General features: G+C 42.9%; 1 protein-coding gene and 1 long non-coding RNA gene across 5 annotated transcripts in view; both read right to left on the reverse strand.

Moving 5' to 3' along the window:
• LOC105478334 (cyclin and CBS domain divalent metal cation transport mediator 2) overlaps positions 1 to 20655 on the reverse strand; it is a 183472-nt gene that overhangs the window by 83487 nt on the left and 79330 nt on the right. The window lies entirely within an intron of this gene.
• On the reverse strand, positions 14105 to 17829 carry LOC139356199 (uncharacterized). The gene is made up of 2 exons (XR_011607675.1): positions 15152 to 17829; positions 14105 to 15033 (listed from the first exon to the last, which is right to left on the reverse strand). It is a non-coding gene; the product is annotated as an uncharacterized lncRNA (long non-coding RNA).

Genomic DNA, 20655 nt, shown 5'->3' on the forward strand with positions numbered 1-20655 from the left:
TTGCCCAAGCTGGAGTGCAGTGGTGCAAACTCAGCTCACTGCAACCTCTGCCTCCCAGGTTCAAGCAATTCTCCTGCCTCAGCCTCCCAAGTAGCTGGGATTACAGGCACCCACCACCATGCCTGGCTAATTTTTTTGTATTTTTATTAGAGTCAGGATTTCGCCATGTAGGCCAGGCTGGTCTTGAACTCCTGACCTCAGGTGATCCGCCTGCCTCGGCCTCCCAAAGTGCTGGGATTACAGGTGCGAGCCACCATGCCCAGTCTCGCAATAAGAAATTCTTAAACATTATCAATGATACCTAGGAAATTACATAAAATCTCTCCTACGTTGGTGGTGGGGGTGTTAACTAATATAATTTCATTGGAGGGCAATTTGGCCAAATCTACAAAAATTGCAAATGCAGGTATCCCTCAATTCAGCAATTCTACTTCTAGGAATTTATCCTACAGGGAAACTTACACAGGCATAAAATGATGTGTAAACAATGAAATTCTTTGTTGTACTGTTAATATCCTATATTTCTGGAAGAATATACAAGAATAACAACGGCTGCCTCTGAGAGAGAGTGCTGATCTGATAGCAAGGGGAAGAATTTTCACTATATAATTTTCTGTGCTTTAAAAATTGTATACACTAGGCTGGGTGTGGTGGCTCATGCCTGTAATCTCAGCACTCTGGGAGGCTGAGGGGGGTGGATCACCTGTGGTCAGGACTTCAAGACCAGGCTGGCCAACATGGTGAAACCCTCTTTCTACTAAAAATACAAAAATTAGCCGGGCATGGTGGTGGGTGCCTATAATCCCAGCTACTCCAGATGCTGAGGCAGGAGAATCGCTTGAACCCAAGAGGCAAAGGTTGCAGTGAGTCAGTATCACACCACTGCACTCCAGCCTGGGGGAAAGAGGGCGACTGTCTCAAAAAAGAAAATAAAAATCATGTTAAATCCCACTACCCTTTAACATTTCAGTGTTTATCTGTACAAAATTTTTCATTTCATCTCTTTTTAGAAACAAAAATGAGGCCAGGTACAGTGGCTCATGCCTATAATCCCAGCACTTTGAGAGGCCAAGGCAGGTGGATTGCTTGAGCCCACTAGTTCAAGACCAGCCTGGGCAACATGGTGAAACCCCATCTCTACAAAAAATTAGCCAGGCATGGTGGCACATGTCTGCAGTCCCAGCTATCTGGGAGGCTGAGGTGGGAGGATCACCTGACCCCAGGAGGTCGAGGCTGAGGTGTGCCATGATTGCACCACTGCACTCCAGCCCAGGTAACAGAGTGAAACCCTGTCTCCAGGGGCGGGGGGAAATGGTCATATTAGATGTACTATTTTCCAATGTATATTTTCTTCTTGTATATGAATATTTTTCTATATTATGCTATTGAAATGTTTTAAATTGTTTTAAATCAAATATATGATTAAACATCCCCCAACTTGTTCCAACTTCTTTTAGCAGTCTTTTGTAATTATTTCCGTCTCTCTAAATGTTTCTACCATTATTTGACATTTTATGAGATTTTAATAAAATAATCTGTGTTAGTGAAGTTTAATGAGTTCATTGAAAAAAAAAAGTCTTCAATTTCCTCCATTTGCATGTGACAGCCACAAAGCCAGTCTGATACAGGGGCGCTGTACTGATAATATAATATCTTAGGAGGAACAGCAATAAACAAGGTAATCTTCCAAATAATCAACAGCTCTTGACTACTAGTTTTCTTTGATATATCTCATTTAGACACTGCCTATGGACTTCAACTCACTACAGATCATTTTCAATACCTCCCATCTCTGGTTCTCCATTCTCCCCCAACTTTTTTTTTTTTTTTCCTTTTTTTGGAGACAGTGTCTTGCTCTGCTGCCCAGGCTAGAATGCAGTGATGTGATCATGGCTCACTGCAGCCTCCCACCTCCTGGGCTCAAGTGATCCTCCTGCCTCACCCTTCCAAGGAGCTGAGACTATAGGAAAAAACCATCATGCCCAGCTAATTTTTAAACATTTTGTAGACAAGTGTCTCACTGTGTTGCCCACGCTGGTCTCAAATTCCCAGGCTCAAGTGATATTCCCACCTTGGCTTCCCAAAGTGCTATGATTAAAGGCATGAGCCATCATACCCAGCCTAAAATCTAGTTATTGAGCAAATTTTTTCTGGTTCAATCCCAATTTTTTAGTTAACTCAAATGTCATAATCCAACATGAAATTTCTGTTACAGAGAATAATTCGTATAAGTTAGTTGTGTTTTTTGTTTTGTTTTGTTTTTTTGAGACGCAGTTTCAATCTTGTTGCCCAGGCTGGAATGTAATGGCGTGATCTTGGCCCACCACAACCTCCACCACCTCCTGGTTCAAGCGATTCTCCTGCCTCAGCCTCCCGAGTAGCTGGGATTACAGGCATGCACCACCACTTTTGCATTTTTAGTAGAGACAGGGTTTCTCCATGTTGGTCAGGCTGGTCTCGAACTCCTGACCTCAGGTGATCCACCTGCCTCGGCCTCCCAAAGTGCTGGGATTACAGGTGTGAGCCATCGTGTCCGGCCATTAGCTGTATTTTTAAGAACTCTCAAAGTGTCCCACAGTTGAGTATATCAGGTTGCCTAAACTTACAGGCATTTAGCTCATATTATAAACTATACTACAATTATAAGTGGGAACTAAAAAAATCTGGTTTTACAAATGCTTGGGAATGTGCATTTCAGAGTCCATATTTGTAGAAGTACAGTAAGAGTATTTGTTTTTTGGTTTGTTTTTTTTTTCTTTTGAGACAGGGTCTCGCTCTGTTACCCAGGCTGGAGTGCAGTGGCTTGATCTCAGCTCACGGCAACCTCTGCCTCCCCAGTTCAAGTGATTCTCCTGCTTCAGTCTCCCTAGTAGCTAGGCCTACAGGTGTGTGCCACCACACCCGGCTAATTTTTGTATTTTTGGTAGAGACAGGGTTTTGCCATGTTGGCCAGGATGGTCTCGAATTCCTGACCTCAAGTGATCCACCCGCCTTGGCCTCCCAAGGTGCTGGGTTTACAAGTGTGAGGCACCGCCCCAGCCAAAAGTTAAGCATTTGAAACTCATTTAATTTCTGATGGAGTATTTCTAATCCAAAGCTAGTCTATACACAGTGGTGACAGCAAGGGTGGCTGCGAGTATACAACACATGCCATCACACAAGCCCCATGTTTGGAAGGACCTGCACTTGGTATAAAGCTCTGCTGATGTTTGGAAATTCTTAATTTTTGAGGAAAGTATTTCACATTTTCATCTTACCCTGGGTCCTACAAATTCCACAGTTGATCCTGAGTGACAGTGAGGTACAGCCACCATCCCCCAACAATAATTTGAAGGTAAGATAAATAAGGTTTTTCTCTAGAATCAAACATGGAAACTGGTTTAAAAAAAAATCCTCTAGCAGTCTAACACAAGAAATCGTAAATAGGTGACTGAAGAGATCCAGAACACATAAACTCTACTCAATGGGATTTAGGAGCGATTTCAGAGACATAGAGCAAAAATATGATTATTTTAGTGAAGAGAAATTTTTGCGGGAAGTCAGGGATCCCAAACAGAGGGACCAGCTGAAGCTGTGGCACAGGAATATAAATTGTGAAGATTTCATTTTAATATGGACATATATCAGTTCCCAAAATTAATACTTTTATAATTTCTTACACCTGTCTTATTTTAAACTCTTAATCCTGTTATCTTCGTAAGCTGAGGATGTACGTCACCTTAGGACCACTGTGATAATTGTATCTAACTGTACAAACTGATTGTAAAACATGTGAGTTTGAACCATATGAAATCAGTGCACCTTGAAAAAGAACAGAATAACAGCGATTTTCAGGGAACAAGGGAAGACAACTGTAAGGTCTTGGGGTCGGGCAGAATAGAGCCATATTTTTCTTCTTGCAGAGAGCCTAAACAGATGTGCAAGCAGGGAAGATATCACTGAATTCTTTTCCTAGCAAGGAATATTAATAATTAAGACCCTGGGAAAGGAATGCATTCCTGGGGGGAGGTCTATAAATGACCGCTCTGGGAGTGTCTGTCTTATGCGGTTGCAATAAGGACTGAAATACACCCTGGTCTCCTGCAGTACCCTCAGGCTTACTAGGGTGGGGAAGAAACCCCACCCTGGTAAATTTTAGGTCAGACTGGTTCTCTGCTCTCAAACCCTGTTTTCTGTTAAGATGTTTATCAAGATGATACGTGTACCGCTGAACATAGACCCTTATCAGGAGTCTGATTTTGCCCTGGTCCTGTTTCCTCAAAAGCATGTGATCTTTATTCTCCTTTTTCCCCTTTGAAGCATGTGATCTTTGTGACCTACTCCCTGTTCGTAAACCCCCTCTCTCCTTTTGAAGTCCTTAATAAAAATCTGTAGGTTTTGCAGCTCAGGTGGGCATCACGGTCCTACCAATATGTGATGTCACTCACGGGGGACCAGCTGTAAAATTCCTCTCTTTGTACTCTTTATTTCTCAGATCAGCCGACACTTAGGGAGGGAAAACAGAAAGAATCTATGTTGAAATATTGGGGGTGGGTTCCTCTGGTAGAAATTTATTGGGTTATAGAACTTAAGGCCTCAAAAATTAAAATCATAAATGGGCCAGGGTGGAGGCTCACACCTGTAATACCAGTGCTTCAGCAGCTGAGGCAGAAGGACCGCTTGAGGACAGGAATTTCAGATCAGCTTGGGCAACATAGCGAGACCCCATCACTATAAAAAATAAATAAAATTATCTGGGTATGGTGGTATGCACCTGTAGTCCCAGCTATTTGAGAGGCTGTGGTGGGAGGACCACTTGAGCTAGAGGGGTCAAGGCTGCAGTAAGCTGAGATCACACCATTGCATTCCAGCCTGGGTGACAGAGTGAGACCCTCAGTAAAAGAAGAACCAGCATTTGACAAAATTCAGTATCTGGCCATGATTTTAAAACCAAAAAACCAAAACCATCTTTTAGCAAATTTAGGAATATAAGGCCTTTTTCAATCTGATGAAGGGGAGCTATACAAAATCTAAAGCAGGCCAGGAGTGGTGGCTCATGCCTGTAATCCCAGCACTTTGGGAGGCTGAGGTGGGTGGATCACTTGAGGTCAGGATTCGAGACCAGCCTGGCCAACATGGTGAAACCCAGTCTCTACCAATAATACAAAAATTAGCTGGGCACGGCAGTGGGCACCTACAATCCCAGCTACTCAGGAGGCTAAAGCAGGAGAATTGCTTGAACCCACGAGGCGGAAGTTGCAGTGAGCCTAGAATCCTGACATTGTGCTCCAGCCTGGGTGACAGAGCTAGACTCCATCTCCCAAAAAAAAAAAAAAAAAAACTAAAGCAAACATCATACTTAATGGAGAAATACTGAAAGCTTTCCCCCTGCAATGGGAAATAAGACAAGGATATCACTATCCCTCCTATTCACAGCTGCAGATCCCAAACAGTACATTCCAGGAAGAGAAAGAAATAACCTTGAAAAGGAAATATATTAAACTGTAATGATTTGCATATGACATGATCACATTCACAAAGAAAATCCAAGATAATCTCTATATAACCTATATAACCATGAGCTTGAGCCCAGGAGTTCGAGACCAGCCTGGGCAACATGGTGAAACCTTGTCTCTACAAAACATACAAAAATTAGCTGGGCATGGTGGTACGTGTCTGTGGTCCCAGCTACTTGGGAGGCTGAGGCAAGAGGACTGCTTGAGACTAGGAGATCAAGGCTGCAGTGAGCTATGATCATGCCACTGCACTCCAGCCTGGGTGAACCAATGAGACTCTGTCTCAAAAAACGTAACATAAACAATGAAAAATGTTAAGTGAATTTACCAATATTGTTCGATTAAAGGTTAACATACAAAAATTTTAAAAAAATTTTTTTTTTGAGAGATGGAGTTTTGCTCTTGTTGCCCTGGCTGGAGTACAATGGTGCGATCTCAGCTCACTGCAATCTCCACCTCCCAGGTTCAAGCAATTCTCCTGCCTCAGCTTCCTATGTAGCTGTGATTACAGGTGTGTGCCAACATGCCCGGCTATATTTTTATATTTTTAGCAGAGACGGGGTTTCACCATGTTGGCCAGGCTGGTCTGGAACTCCTGACCTCAGGTGATCCACCCGCCTCGGCCTCCCAAAGTGCTGGGATTACGGGTGTGAGACACTGCACCTGGCCAACTGTATTTCTATATACCAGCAGCCAACAATTATTAAATAGAAATTTTAGAATGAAGTCATTGACAACAGTATCAACAAATCAAATACTTAAGAATGAACTAGCAAAATAAAATCTCTATACAAAAAACTAGAAGTATTACTAAAAGAAATTAGGCCAGGTACAGTGGCTCATGCCTGTAATCCTATCACTTTGAGAGCCACGGTGGGTGGATCACTTGAGGTCAGGAGTTCGAGACCAGCCTGGCCAACAGGGCAAAACCCCGTCTCTACTAAAAATACAAAAAAATTACCTGGGTGTGGTGGCGCATGCCCATAATCCCAACTACTGGGGAGGCCGAGGAAGGAGAATCACTTGAACTCGGGGAGCGGGGCGGCAGCGGGGAGGAAAGAAATTAAAGACCATTCGATAATGGAGGGCTATATGCCATGTTCAGGAATTTGGATGTTGAAATACTAGTTCTTTCTCAAGTTGATCTACAGATTCAATACAATCCAAATCAAAAATCCAGCAGGTTGTATGTGGAAACTGATACCAATTATAAAATTTATGTGAAAACACAAAGGTCCAAGAAAAGCCGAGACAATCTTGAAGAAGATACATAAAGTTTGAGAGAAACAGACTCACACACACCTCAACAAAGGAATCTCTTGCACTGCTGCTGGAGATGTAAACTGAAACAGTAACTTTGGAAAACTGTTTGGCATTCTTTACTAAAACCAAACACAAGCATATCCTATGGCCTTCCTATACTCAAAGTGTGGTCGACAGCCAGTTCAACCGGCTCCTGACAAATGCAGACTCTCAGGCTCTACCCTCAAACTACTGAAACAGAATCTACATTTTAACAAGATCCCCAGGAAACTGATGTGCACAGTACAGTTTGAGAAGCACTGCCCTATGATCCAGCAATTCCACTTCCTGGTACGCACTTACCAGAAATGCACACAGATGTCCACCAAAAGACATGTTCGAGAATATTCATAGCAACACCATTCATAATAGCTAAAAACAGAAAACTACCTAAATGCTCAATAATAGAAATAATAAAGTGTGGTATAATCACACAATGGGCTGAGCACAGTGGCTCATGCCTGTAATCCCAGCACTTTGGGAGGTCAAGGCAGGTGTATCACCTGAGGTCAGGAGTTCAAGACCAGCCTGGCCAACATGGTGAAACCCCATCTCTACTAAAAATACAAAAAAATTAGCTAGGCGTGGTGGCAGGTGCCTGTAATTCTAGCTACTTGGGAGGCTGAGGCAGGAGAATTGCTTGAACCTGGGGCAGAGGTTGCAGTGAGCCAAGATTGTGCCACTGTACTCCAGCCTGGAGACAGAGCAAGACTATCTCAAAAAAAAAAAAAAAAAAAAATTCATGCAATGGAGTACTACTCAGCAATGAGAATGCACAGTCTACAATACAACTCACAAATATAATGCTGTGTAAAAGAAACTGTATCAAAAGAATACACCTTGTATGTTTTCATTTATATAAGTATGTTTTCATTTACATAAAGTACAAAAACAGGAAAAATTGATGTTAATGTCAGGACAGTGGTTACTCTGGGGGATACAGTAACTAGGAGAGAAGAGTTTTTTTGTTTTGTTTTTTCTTAAAGATAGAGTCTCGCTCTGGTGCCCAGCCTGGAGGGCAGTGGCGCAATCTTGGCTCAATGCAACCGCTGCCTCCTGGGTTTAAGTGATTTCAACTAATTTTTGTATTTTTAGTAGAGACAGGGTTTCACCATGTTAGCCAGGCTGGTCTCAAACTTCTGACCTCAAGTGATCTGCCTGCCTCAACCTCCCAAAGTGCTAGGATTACAGGCATAAGCCACCACACCCGGTTTATTTTGTGACATGCGTAATTTTACATGGATGGGAAAACCCATCAAGCTGTATACTAGTAACTTTTTGCGTACTTTTCTATATACACGTTATAATTTTAAAGTTCACTTAAAAAGTACTAGAAAGAGGGCTGGGTGTGGTGGCTTATGCCTGTAATCCCAGCACTTCGGGAGGCCAAGGCGGGTGGATTATCTGAGGTCAGGAGTTGGCGATCAGCTTGGCCAACATGGTGAAACCCTGTCTCTACTAAAACCACAAAAATTATCCAGGTGTGGTGGCTCATGCCTGTAGTCCCAGCTACTCAGGAGGCTGAGGCCATGAGAACCGCCTGAACCCAGGAGGCGGAGGTTGCAGTGAGCTGAGACTACGCCACTGCACTCCAGCCTGGGCAACAGAGCGAGACTTCTATTAAAAAAAAAAAAAAAGATTCATACATGTTATAGCATGTATGCATACTTCATTCCTTTTTATGGCTGAATAATAATCCATAGCATGGATACACTACATTTATTTATCCACTCACCAAATGATGAACATTTGGGTTGTTTCCACTTTTTGAGTATTATAAATAATGCCACTATGAACAACTGTATACAAGTTTTTACGTGAATATGTTTTTCTTTCTCTTGAGCACATACCTAGTAGTAGAATTGCGGGGTCATATGGTAAATCTATGTTTAGCATTTGGAGTAACTGCCAAACTATTTCAGAGTGGTTAGACCATTCCACATTACCCCCACCAATGTATAAGGATTCCAATCAGCCGGGCATGGTGGCTCACGCCTGTAATCTCTGCATTTTGGGAGGCTGAGGCGAGTGGATCACCTGAGGTTGGCAGTTCGAGACCAGCCTGACCAACATGGAGAAACCCCCCTCTCTACGAAAAATACAAAATTAGTCGGGTGTGTGGTGGTGCATGCCTGTAATCCCACCTACTCAGGAGACTGAGGCAGGAGAATCACTTGAACCCGGGAGGTGGAGGTTGCAGTGAGCTGAGATTGCGCCATTGCACTCCAGCCTGGGCGACAAGATCAAAACTCTGTCTCAAAAAAAAAGAAAAAAAAAAAAAAATGATTCCAATTTTGCCAGTCACATCCTCGCCAGCCCAGGTTTGTTATCTTTTTCTACTATAGCCATCCTAGTGAATATAAAGTAGTGTCTTGTAGTTTTGATTTGTATTTCCCATCTTTTCATGTGCTTATTGGTCATTTGTACATCCTCGTTGGAGAAATGTCTATTAAGATCCTTTGCCCATTTTTAAATTGGATTGTCTTTTTACTATTAAGTTGTATCCTAAAGAACTCTTACAGCCCCTTATCAGATATAATTCACAAAAATATTCTCACATTCTGTGGGTTCTTTTTACTTCCTTGATGGTACCCTTTGGGAGCAGAATTTTTAGTTGTGATGTCCACTTCATGTATTTTTTTCTGTGGTTGCTTTTGCTTTTGGTGTCATATCTAAGAAAGCTTTACCTAATCCAAAGTCATGAAGGTTTATTCCTGTTTTATTCTAGGTGTTTTATAGTTTTATTATTTATTTATTTATTTTGGAGACAGTCTCACTCTGATCACCCAGGCTGGGGCGCAGTGGCATGACCTTGGCGCACTGCAACCTCTGCCTCCCAATTCAAGTGATTCTCCTGACTCAGCGTACCAAGTAGCTGGGATTACAGGTGTGCACCTGCTAATTTTTGTATTTTTAGTATACAGGGGGTTTTCACCATGTTGGCCAGGCTGGTCTTGAACTCCTGACCTCAAATGATCCACCCACCTCAGCCTCCCAAAGTGCTGGGATTACAGGTATGAGCCAGTGCGCCTGGCCTGTTTTATAGTTTTAGTTCTTATATTTAGGTCTTTGATATATTTTTAGTTCATTTTTGTGTAGGATATAAGGAAGGGGTCTACTTCCATTCTTTCGCATGTGGATATCCAATTGTCTCAGCACACTGTTTTGTTGAGAAGACTATGAGAATGAACAGTCTACAAATAGATACCGCTTTTCTTTCCCCCCATTGACTTGTCCAATGGCATCCTTGTGGGGGCTGGGATGGGGCAGACATCAATTGACCATAAACATTAGGGCTTATTTCTAGTCTGAATTCTATTTCATTGATCTATGTTTATCCTTTGGCTACTAACACAGAGTCTTCATTACTGTAGCTGCATAGTAAGATTTTTTCCCCCATTTTTTGTATTGCAGTAAAACACACATATGATTTACCATTTTAACCATTTTTTAACTGTACAGTTCAGTGGCACTGAGTACATTCATATTGTTGTACAACCATCACCACCACCCATCTCCACACATCTCTTAATCCTGCAAAACTAAAATGCATTAAACAATTTCCCATATTCCCCTCTCCACATCCCCTGACAACCACCCTAATACTTTCTATCTCTATAATTTTGACAAATCTAAGTTCTTCATATAAGTGGAATCATATAGTAATTGTCTTTTTGTGACTGGCTTATTTCACTTAGTATACTATCCTCAAGGTCCATCCATGTTGCAGCATATGTCAGAATTTCCCTCCTTCCTAAGACAGAATATACTCCATTGTTGGTAAATACCACATTTTGCTTATCCATTCATCCACTGATGGACAGTTGGTTGGCTTCCATGATTTAGCTACTGTGAATAATGCTACTATAAACATGGTGTACAGGCCAGGCACAGTGGCTCACGCCTGCAATCCCAGCACTCTGGGAAGCCAAGGAGGGCAGATCACTTGAGGTCAGGAGTTCAAGACCAGCCTGGCCAACATGGCGAAACCCCCATCTCTACTAAAAATACAAAAATTAGCTGGGCATGGTAGCGCATACCTGTAATCCCAGCACTTTGGGAGGCCAAGTTAGCAGATAATTTGAGGTCAGGAGTTCAAGAACAGCCTAGCCAATATGGTGAAACCCTGACTCTACTAAAAATGAGCCAGGCATGGTGGCACACACCTGTAATCCCAGCTACTTGGGATGCTGAGGCACAAGAATTGCTTGAACCCAGGAGTCAGAGGCTGTAGTGAGCCGAGATTGCGCTACTGCACTCCATCCTCAGTGACACCGTGAGATCCCGTCTCAAAAAAAATGAAAAAAAAGAAAAAAAAAAACAAAGGGGTGTACAAATATCTCTTCAAGACACTGCTCTATTTTTGGCACATACTCAGAATTGAAATTGCTGGATCATACGGTAATTCTATTTTTAACTTTTTGAGGAGATGCCATACAGTTTTCTACAGCAGCTATTCCATTTTATTTATTTATTTACTTATTTTTGAGATGGAATTTCGTTCGTCGCCCACGCTGGAGTGCAACAGCGTGATCTCGGCTCACTGCAACCTCCACTCCCCAGGTTCAAGCGATTCTCCTGCTTCAGCCTCCTGAGTAGCTGGTATTATAGGTGCCTGCCACCATGGCCAGCTAGTTTTTGTATTTTTAGTAGAGATGGAGTTTCACAATGTTGCCCAGGCTGGTTTGGAACTCCTGACCTCAGGTGATCCATCCGCCTCGACCTCCCAAAGTGATGGGATTACAGGCATGAGCCAGCATGCCCAGCTATTCCATTTTAAATTACCACTAACAGTGCACCAATACTTGCTATGTTCTGTTTTTTTGATAGTAGTCATCAGAATGGGTCTGAGGTAACATCTTATAAAAGTTTTAATTTGCATTTCCCTAAGTGATTAGTGATAAGAATTTTTGCATGTGCTTATTGGCCAATAGTAAATTTTGAAAGTTTTTTCAAGACTGTTTTAGCTATTCTCTGTCCCTTGCATTTCCACATGAATTTTGGGATCAATATGCCAACTTCTGGGGGTGGGGTGGGGGAAAGGGCAGCCTGGATTTTGATAACAATTGTATTAAATATGTAGATCTGATAAGTATTGTCATTTTAAAAATAGTCCTCTAATTTATGAGTCCACAAACACAGCTTTCCATTTGAGTCTTTAATTTCTTGTAATGTTTTATAGTTTGTAGAACACAAGTTTTGAAATTTTTAATTAAATTATTCCTAAGTATTTTACTGTAAATAAAACTGTTTTCGTAATTTCATTGTCAGATCCAAGTGTGTAGAAATATAAGCGATTTTTGGCCGGGTGCGGTGGCTCATGCCTGTAATTCCAACACTTTGGGAGGCCGAGGCAGTCAGATCATGAGGTCAGGAGATCAAGACCATCCTGGCTAACACGGTGAAACCCCATCTCTACTAAAAATACAAAAAAAAAAAAAAAAATTAGCCAGGCATGGTAGCGGGCACCTATAGTCCCAGATACTCGGGAGGCTGAGGCAGGAGAATGGCGTGAACCCAGGAGGCGGAGCTTGCAGTGAGCCCACATCGCGCCACGGCACTCCAGCCTGGGCGACAGAGAGAGACTCCGTCTCAAAAAAAAAAAGAAAAAAAAAAAATATATATATATATATATACACACACACATATATGTGATTTTTTTGCCCATAATCCCAGCCACTCAGGAGGCTGAGGCATGAGAATCACTTGAACCCAGGAAGCAGAGGCTGTAGTGAGCTGAGATTGTGCTACTGCACTCTAGCCTGGGCAACAGAATGAGACCCTGTCTCAAAAAACAAACAAACAAAAGGAAATAAGTGATTTTTTAACATTACTCTTGTACCCTGCAACCCTGCTGAACTCATTCATTAATTCTAACAGGTTTTTTTGTTTGTCTTTTAGGAGAGACAGGGTTTCACCATGTTGGCCAGGGTGGTCTCAAACTCCTGGTCTCAAGGGATCCGCCTGCCTTTGCCTCCCAAAGAGCTGGGATTACAGGCGTAAGCCACCACACTGGCCTAAACCTAGTACTTTTGTAGTCGATTCCTCAGCATTTTCTATATAGGAGCTCATGTCATCTGTGAATAAAGTTTTATGTCTGTCTTTCCAATCCCGGTGTTTACCTTATCCCTTCCAAAGGCTATATATTATTCATTCATTATAATCACACTGATAATTTTAAAGACTTTGCCCAGAGACAAGCCTGTGTTTTTCTAGTTCCTTAGATTTGTTTACTTTAAGTTAGCATATATACATGTGAAGAATCTGTAACAAAATAGTCAGAAAATAATACAATCTAGAATACATTTGAGCTGCATTTGATAGTTAAAGAATGGAAAGTACTTATCTTTAACAGTATCGAATAGCCTGTCAATTATGCATATTGATGTGCTTAGCCAGGCCATTCTAATTTCCTTTGTAACCTACTAAACAAAGCCTAGAGGGGCTTCCCTGCTCTAGATACAGGTAAAACTACTCTGCAAATACAAGTATGCATTCGCTGAACACCCACGCCATTGCCTGACGTCATTATTTGCATTATGAGTAAGAAAAACACAAGTGTGGCTTCAATCTAAGGGACTAATCCTCCTTTTACAAGCCAGAAAATAAATGCCCACTAATGTGGCATCAGAAGAGAGTTTATTAACTCTAACTTAATCAGGGCCATCAAGAAACAGGGGGAAAAAAACCACACACACACACATACGAACACTGACATACAGCCATAAATATGGCGTGTACCCAGTTCAGTGCAAGTCATGTTAAACATGACTTTTTATTCTTTTTTTTTTTTTTTTTTTTTTTTTGAGACAGAGTCTCGCTCTGTCACCCAGGCTGGAGGGCAGTGGCCGGATCTCGGCTCACTGCAAGCTCCGCCTCCCGGGTTCACGCCATTCTCCTGCCTCAGCCTCCCAAGTAGCTGGGACTATAGGCGCCCGCCACCTCGCCCGGCTAGTTTTTTGTATTTTTTAGTAGAGACGGGGTTTCACCGTGTTAGCCAGGATGGTCTCGATCTCCTGACCTCGTGATCCGCCCGTCTCAGCCTCCCAAAGTGCTGGGATTACAGACTTGAGCCACCGCGCCCGGCCGACTTTTTATTCTTAAGGTGTTTGTTCTAAACCATGAAGTAATGTCACTATATTCTTCTGCTCTTGCAATGTTTTGAGCTGCTACAGATTATAATACAAAGTCATTTGTAAAAGGGGAGGAAATGAGCTATAAAATCATATTAGAAATCTAATGGGACTGCAAACAAAATTAAAATGTATCTTTCCTGCTTAATATTGTAGCTTTATCTCCTACACTGATTTTTGTTCTTTTTTTTTTTTTTTTTTTTTTTTTTTGAGACGGAGTCTCGCTCTGTCACCCAGGCTGGAGTGCAGTGGCCGGATCTCAGCTCACTGCAAGCTCCGCCTCCCGGGTTTACGCCATTCTCCGGCCTCAGCCTCCCGAGTAGCTGGGACTACAGGCACCCGCCACCTCGCCCGGCTAGTTTTTTGTATTTCTTTTTTTTTTTTTTTTTTTTTTTTTTTTTTTTTTTTTTGAGACAGAGTCTGGCTCTGCCGCCCAGGCTGGAGTGCAGTGGCCGGATCTCAGCTCACTGCAAGCTCCGCCTCCCGGGTTCACGCCATTCTCCTGCCTCAGCCTCCCGAGTAGTTGGGACTACAGGCGCCCGCCACCGCGCCCGGCTAGTTTTTTGTATTTTTTTAGCAGAGACGGGGTTTCACCGTGTTAGCCAGGATGGTCTCGATCTCCTGACCTCGTGATCCGCCCGTCTCGGCCTCCCAAAGTGCTGGGATTACAGGCTTGAGCCACCGCGCCCGGCCGTTTTTTGTATTTCTTAATAGAGACGGGGTTTCACCGTGTTAGCCAGGATGGTCTCGATCTCCTGACCTCGTGATCCGCCCGTCTCGGCCTCCCAAAGTGCTGGGATTACAGGCTTGAGCCACCGCGCCAGGCCTGATTTTTGTTCTTAATTGAAGGACAGCTTCATATAGAACCTTATAATGGTAACTATATTATTTGGGTCTTTTTCTTAACTGCTTTGTATACAAATTATACTTTACAAATATTTTACAAATATTAAATTTAAATATAGTTGGTCTACAGCATGTGACTTCTACATTTTAGACAAATGCTACATAAATATTAAAGCCAAGAATCTAGACCTCACATCCGTTTTCCCATTATATTTATTCTTCAGAATTCGAAGCAAACTTTTATACATATTCAATATCTAGAAAGAGAAAACAGAAAACAGGAGAAAATTATCAAAATAATATTTGGAAAGAACATGCATCTTCAAACTAAAATGGCCTACCAATGGCCCAAACAGCAAGTTGTAAAAGACCTACTTCAAGATACGTCATTCCAGTCTTTCAAAATACCAAGATTCTGAAAAGCTTCCAGAGAAATCAGTCAACTGCAGTGGAGCAAGAATTAGGACAAAATTGGCCTCCTCATTATTAAGACTGGATGCTTGCAGACAATGAAGCAATCCATAAGAATTCTCAGGGAAAATTCTCTTCAATCTAGAATTCCATTATCATCCCAACTCTCATCAGATGTTGAGCTAAATAAAAGGACTCAGAAAGTCACCCTTCTTAAGGACAGTCCTTACAGATATATTTCATCAAAATCAGGGAGTATGTCTAGAAAGGAGAGGATATGGGATCCAGGAAATTATCTAGGAAAGCAGTAATGGGAAGTCACAGGATGTCAGTTATGAAAAGGTCTAGAGAGCAGTCATTCCAGTTTGGAGCAACAATGAGCTCTAGGAGAGGTTGGAGGTGAGAGGGAATAGAACAAGAGAATCAATTGTACAATGGAGAGTTCAAAGATAATTGAGGATATAATAAAGGTAAATATCTCGTGGAAGAAAGGCCATGAGAAAATAAATGCTATACAAGGAAAGAAAGGTATACTACTAGGATATGAAGTGAACAATTTTTATAAATTATGATAATGTAAATTAACTTTTAGATTCAACCTATTCATAATAGAAGTTTTTTGTTTTGTTTTTTTAATCAGCGTCTTGCTCTGTCTCCCAGGCTGGAGTACAGTAGGGCAATCACAGCTCACTGAGCTTCAATCTCCCACCCCGGCCTCCCGAGTACTAGGACTCCAGGCATGTGCCACCATGCCCAACTGAGTTTTAAATTATTTGTAGAGACAAGGTCTCCCTATGTTGCCCAGGCTGGTCTTGAACTCCTGGCCTTAAGCAATCTTCCGGCCTCAGCCTCCCAAGGTGCTGGGATTACAGGCGTGAGCTGTTGCACCTGTCCCAAACATGTCTTAATTGCAGTTATAAACAGTATGAAATTTCATCAGCCTCGATGAAGAAAAGGCCCTGATAATAAAAAGTAAAAAAAAAAAAAAAAAGATGGCAGAATATAGGGATACAAGAGGGATGGCCAAATAAAAAGGCAGAGGCACTGCTGTTTTAACTACTGAAAGCAGAAAAACAATAGGAAAAAAAAAATGAAACCAAACCTTCATTCTTTGAAAAGATCAATAAAATTGATGAACCTCTAGAAAGACTAACAAAAAAGATAACATAAATTACAATATCAGGAATAAAAAAGAAGGGAATATCATTACAGATCTCACAGATAATAAAAGGATAGGATAATACGATAATTCTACACACACAAATTGGACAACTTCGATAAAATGGACCAATTCCTTAAAAACTCCAAACTATCAGGCCAGGCACGGTGGCTCATGCCTGTAATCCCAGCACTTTGGGAGGCCCAGGCAGGTGGATCACCTGAGGTCGGGAGTTTGAGACTAGCTTAACATGGAGAAACCCCGTCTCTACTAAAAATACAAAATTAGCTGGGGGTAGTGGTATATGCCTGTAATCCCAGCTACTCGGGAGTCTGAGGCGGAGGTTGTGGTGAGCCGAGATCACGCCATTGCACTCCAGCCTGGGCAACAAGAGTGAAACTCCATCTCAAAAAAAAAAGAAAACAACTTTAAATCAATGCAATGCCTACCATCTTTCTCCAACCCCCACCCCCACCAGATGTAACACATTTTTAATAAGCTAACATGGTTTATTAAACTAGTACTTGTAAGCTAGGGGCATCTAATTCTGAAATTATCTACACAGCCTGAAAACTTCCCCCCAAAAACTCTACATATACTAGAACAAATATTATTTTAAAGGCAAAGCTGAGTTAGCAAGAAAGAGAAAGGCCAGGTGTGGTGGCTCATGCCTATAATCCCAGCACTTTGGGAGGCCAAGGCAGGTGGGTCACTTGAGGTCAGGAGTTCGAAACCAGCCTGGTCAACACGGCAAAACCCTATCTCCACTAAAAATACAAAAATTAGCTGGGCATAGTGGCACATGCCTGTAGTCCCAGCTGCTCGGGAGGCTGAGGCAGGAGAATCGCTTGAACCCTGGAGGTGGAGGTTGCAGTAAGCTGCGATCACGCCACTGCACTCCAGCCCTAGTGACACAGGGCGACTCTGTCTTGAGAGAAAAAAGAAGAGGAGGAAGAAGAGGAGGAGGAAGAGGAGGAGGAAGAGGAGGAGGAAGAGGAGGAGGAAGAGGAAGAGGAAGAACAGGAGGAAGAAGAGGAAGAACAGGAGGAAGAAGAGGAAGAGGAAGAACAGGAGGAAGAAGAGGAAGAGGAGGAAAGGGAGGAAGAAGAGGAGGAGGAGGAAGGGGAGGAGGAGGAAGAGGAGGAGGAAGAAGAGGAAGAGGAGGAGAAGGAAGAGGAGGAGGAAGAAGAGGAGGAGGAGGAGGAAGAGGAAGAGAAAGAGAAAGAGAGGAGGAGGAGGAGGAAGAGAAGGAGGAGAAGGAGGAGGAAGAGAAGGAGAAGCAGGAGGAGGAGAAGGAGGAGGAGGAAGAGGAGGAAGAGGAGGAGGAGGAAGAGGAGGAGGAGGAAGAGGAGGAGGAGGAAGAGGAGGAGGAGGAAGAGGAGGAGGAGGAAGAGGAGGAAGAGGAGGAAGAGGACGAGGAGGAAGAGGAGGAAGAGGAGGAAGAGGAGGAGGAGGAAGAGGAGAAGGAGGAGGAGGAGGAGGAGAAGGAGGAGGAAGAGGAGAAGAAGGAGAAGGAGGAGGAGGAGGAGGAAGAGGAGGAAGAGGAGGAAGAGGAGAAGGAGGAGGGGAGGAGGAGGAGGAAGAGGAGGAGGAGGAGGAGAAGGAGGAGGAGGAGGAGGAAGAGGAGGAGGAGAAGGAGGAAGAGAAGGAGGAAGAGGAAGAGGAGAAGGAGGAGGAGGAAGAGGAGAAGGAGGAGGAGGAAGAGGGGGAGGAGGAAGAGGAGGAGGAGGAGAAGGAGGAGGAGGAGAAGGAGGAGGAGGAGAAGAAGGAGAAGGAGGAAGAGGAGGAGGAGGAGGAGGAAGAGGAGGAAGAGGAGGAGGAGGAGAAGGAGGAGAAGGAGGAGGAGGAGAAGGAGGAGGAGAAGAAGGAAAAGGAGGAAGAGGAGGAGGAGGAGGAAGAGGAGGAGGAGGAGAAGGAGGAGGAGAAGAAGGAAAAGGAGGAAGAGGAGGAGGAGGAGGAAGAGGAGGAAGAGGAGGAGGAGGAGAAGGAGGAGGAGGAGGAGAAGGAGAAGGAGGAGGAAGAAGAGGAGGAGGAAGAGGAAAAGGAGGAGGAGAAGGAGGAGGAGGAAGAGGAGGAGGAAGAGGAAGAAGAGGAAGAAGAGGAAGAAGAGGAGGAAGAAGAAGAGGAAGAAGAAGAAGAAGACCCCAGAAGCCAGAAAAGCAGAGAGAACTAAAAACCAGATGCATGTGAGCTGCCCCTTTCCTGAGCTGGTAACCTTTCTTTGTAGGTTACCTGCTGTGTACCATGGAGGCTCAAAGGCCTCTTCCAGCTAGGGTTCCTGATGTGATTAGGTTCCATCGATCATATGCACTAACATGGATTTGGAAAGAGAAACTGAAGACCTAGTTTTGCTACTTTGCAAACAGGCATAGGCCAAGGCATTTGACTGTTCTGCAGCATCATTAGTTGAGTGTACAGTGTCTAGTAACTAGTGTCATGGGTATCAGGGCAGGGCATGAGCATTTACTGTGGATCAAAAACAGATAAGCATGATTCTGGTGCCGACAGCTTTAGTGGAGGCTTCCTGATCATTGTGGTTTCCTAACCATGGCAGTGGTCATGTGATTCTAGGTTGGTTTTTAAAACCCCAACTGGCAGCTATTTTGTTGGCCAGCTTTAGTGGAGGCTTCCTGATCATTGTGGTTTCCTAACCATGGCAGTGGTCATGTGATTCTAGGTTGGTTTTTAAAACCCCAACTGGCAGCTATTTTGTTGGCCAGTTTTGTGTGTGGCTTTGAGAATTGTTCCTAAAGACAAAACCCTTCTACTAGAGTATAAGTTCCTCAAGGAAAGTGAGCTTTGTCTGTTTTGTTCACTAATGTGTTCCCCAAGAACCCAAAAATAGTACTTAACATATGGTAGATGCTCAAAAAATATTTGATTGAATGAACAAACTTGGAATCTATTTCTTCAGCCCTTCTAGCAATTTTGTTGGTGTTTAATGCTTTATGGTAAACCTCTCCTGTTTAAACTAACTAGAATAAATTATGTGTCTGCAACTTCACAATTCATATCAAGTAGGGAGTAGGAGTTAAGATTTTGAGCCAGGTGCGGTGGCTCATACCTGTAATCCCAGCACTTTGGGAGGCCAAGTTGGGTGGATCACTTGAGGTCAGGGGTTCGAGACCAGCCTGGCCAACATGGTGAAACCCCATCTCTACTAAAAATACAAAAATTAGCTGGGCACGGTGGCACGTGCCTGTAATCCCAGCTACTCGGGAGGCTGAGGTAGGAAAGTCACTTAAACCTGGGAGGCAGAGGTTGCAGTGAACCAAGATTATGCCACCGTACTCTAGCCTCGGCAACAGAGTGAGACTTTGTCTTTGAGAGAGAGAGAGAGGATGTGGACATAAAGCCAGAACCTCCAACCTCCAAAGGGATGCCTCTTTAGGAAAAGAGTAGACCACAAAGAATCTGCCCACCTAGCCAGGTGAGCTGATAAGGACACTTACCTGCCTCTGCTGAGGCTCTGGGAAGGAGGGAGGGAAAAGTATAACCTGATTGAAGCTTAAATTTTTACTACCTTAGTGGTCCTGAAACCTTTAAGTCAAGAAATTAACAACAAAGAATATATCCTCAACCAAAGCCATACAGGATTCCATAGATAAAGCTCTTCTTGGGAGAGAGAAACAACAAAAAACCTATTCACAAGCCATAATCACAAACAATAGGAAGAAACCATCCACTATAAGCAAAAGGCAATAGACAAAACAAAAAAAAAATTTCAAAATTATCAGATAATAGAATTCTCTTTGGAAAAAGTTATACAGAAGTTGGGGCAATCCAAAATTTTTGACCAATTAAAGGGTGAAATCAGATAAGTCAGCCCCTGCTAGTGTACAACTAGGGAAAACGTACCTCTCCTAAGTAACAAGTCTTAATCTTCTTCCCACAAAAATTCAGCTTCAGGAACTCTAACAGCAATCCTAAGGAAGTTAGGGAACATGTCCAGCCAAACTAGATCAATAATCCACTCTGACCATAGGAAATATGTAAGACCTCATACTTACAGTAAACTTCATATCACACAAGTTTCTCAATGCACATAAGTAAACATAATGATGGTAAATCCAAATACTATGGACTATGGTAGGCTCAGAGGAGATCATGCATCATCTAGTCATTCAATTAACGTGTACTGAGTATCAAGTTCTATAAGCCAGTTTGAAACTGGCTTTTAAACAAGTAAGACAAGGACCAAGAACCTGCAATCTACTGAGAAAATACAGATATGTGTGACATATTCTTGGTCGAAAAGACTTTTGGAAAAACTGATCATGCTAGGTAGATGATAAACTGACCTACACAT

This window comes from Macaca nemestrina, chromosome 9, assembly GCF_043159975.1.
Source record: "Macaca nemestrina isolate mMacNem1 chromosome 9, mMacNem.hap1, whole genome shotgun sequence".
NCBI classification, from domain to species: domain Eukaryota; kingdom Metazoa; phylum Chordata; class Mammalia; order Primates; family Cercopithecidae; genus Macaca; species Macaca nemestrina.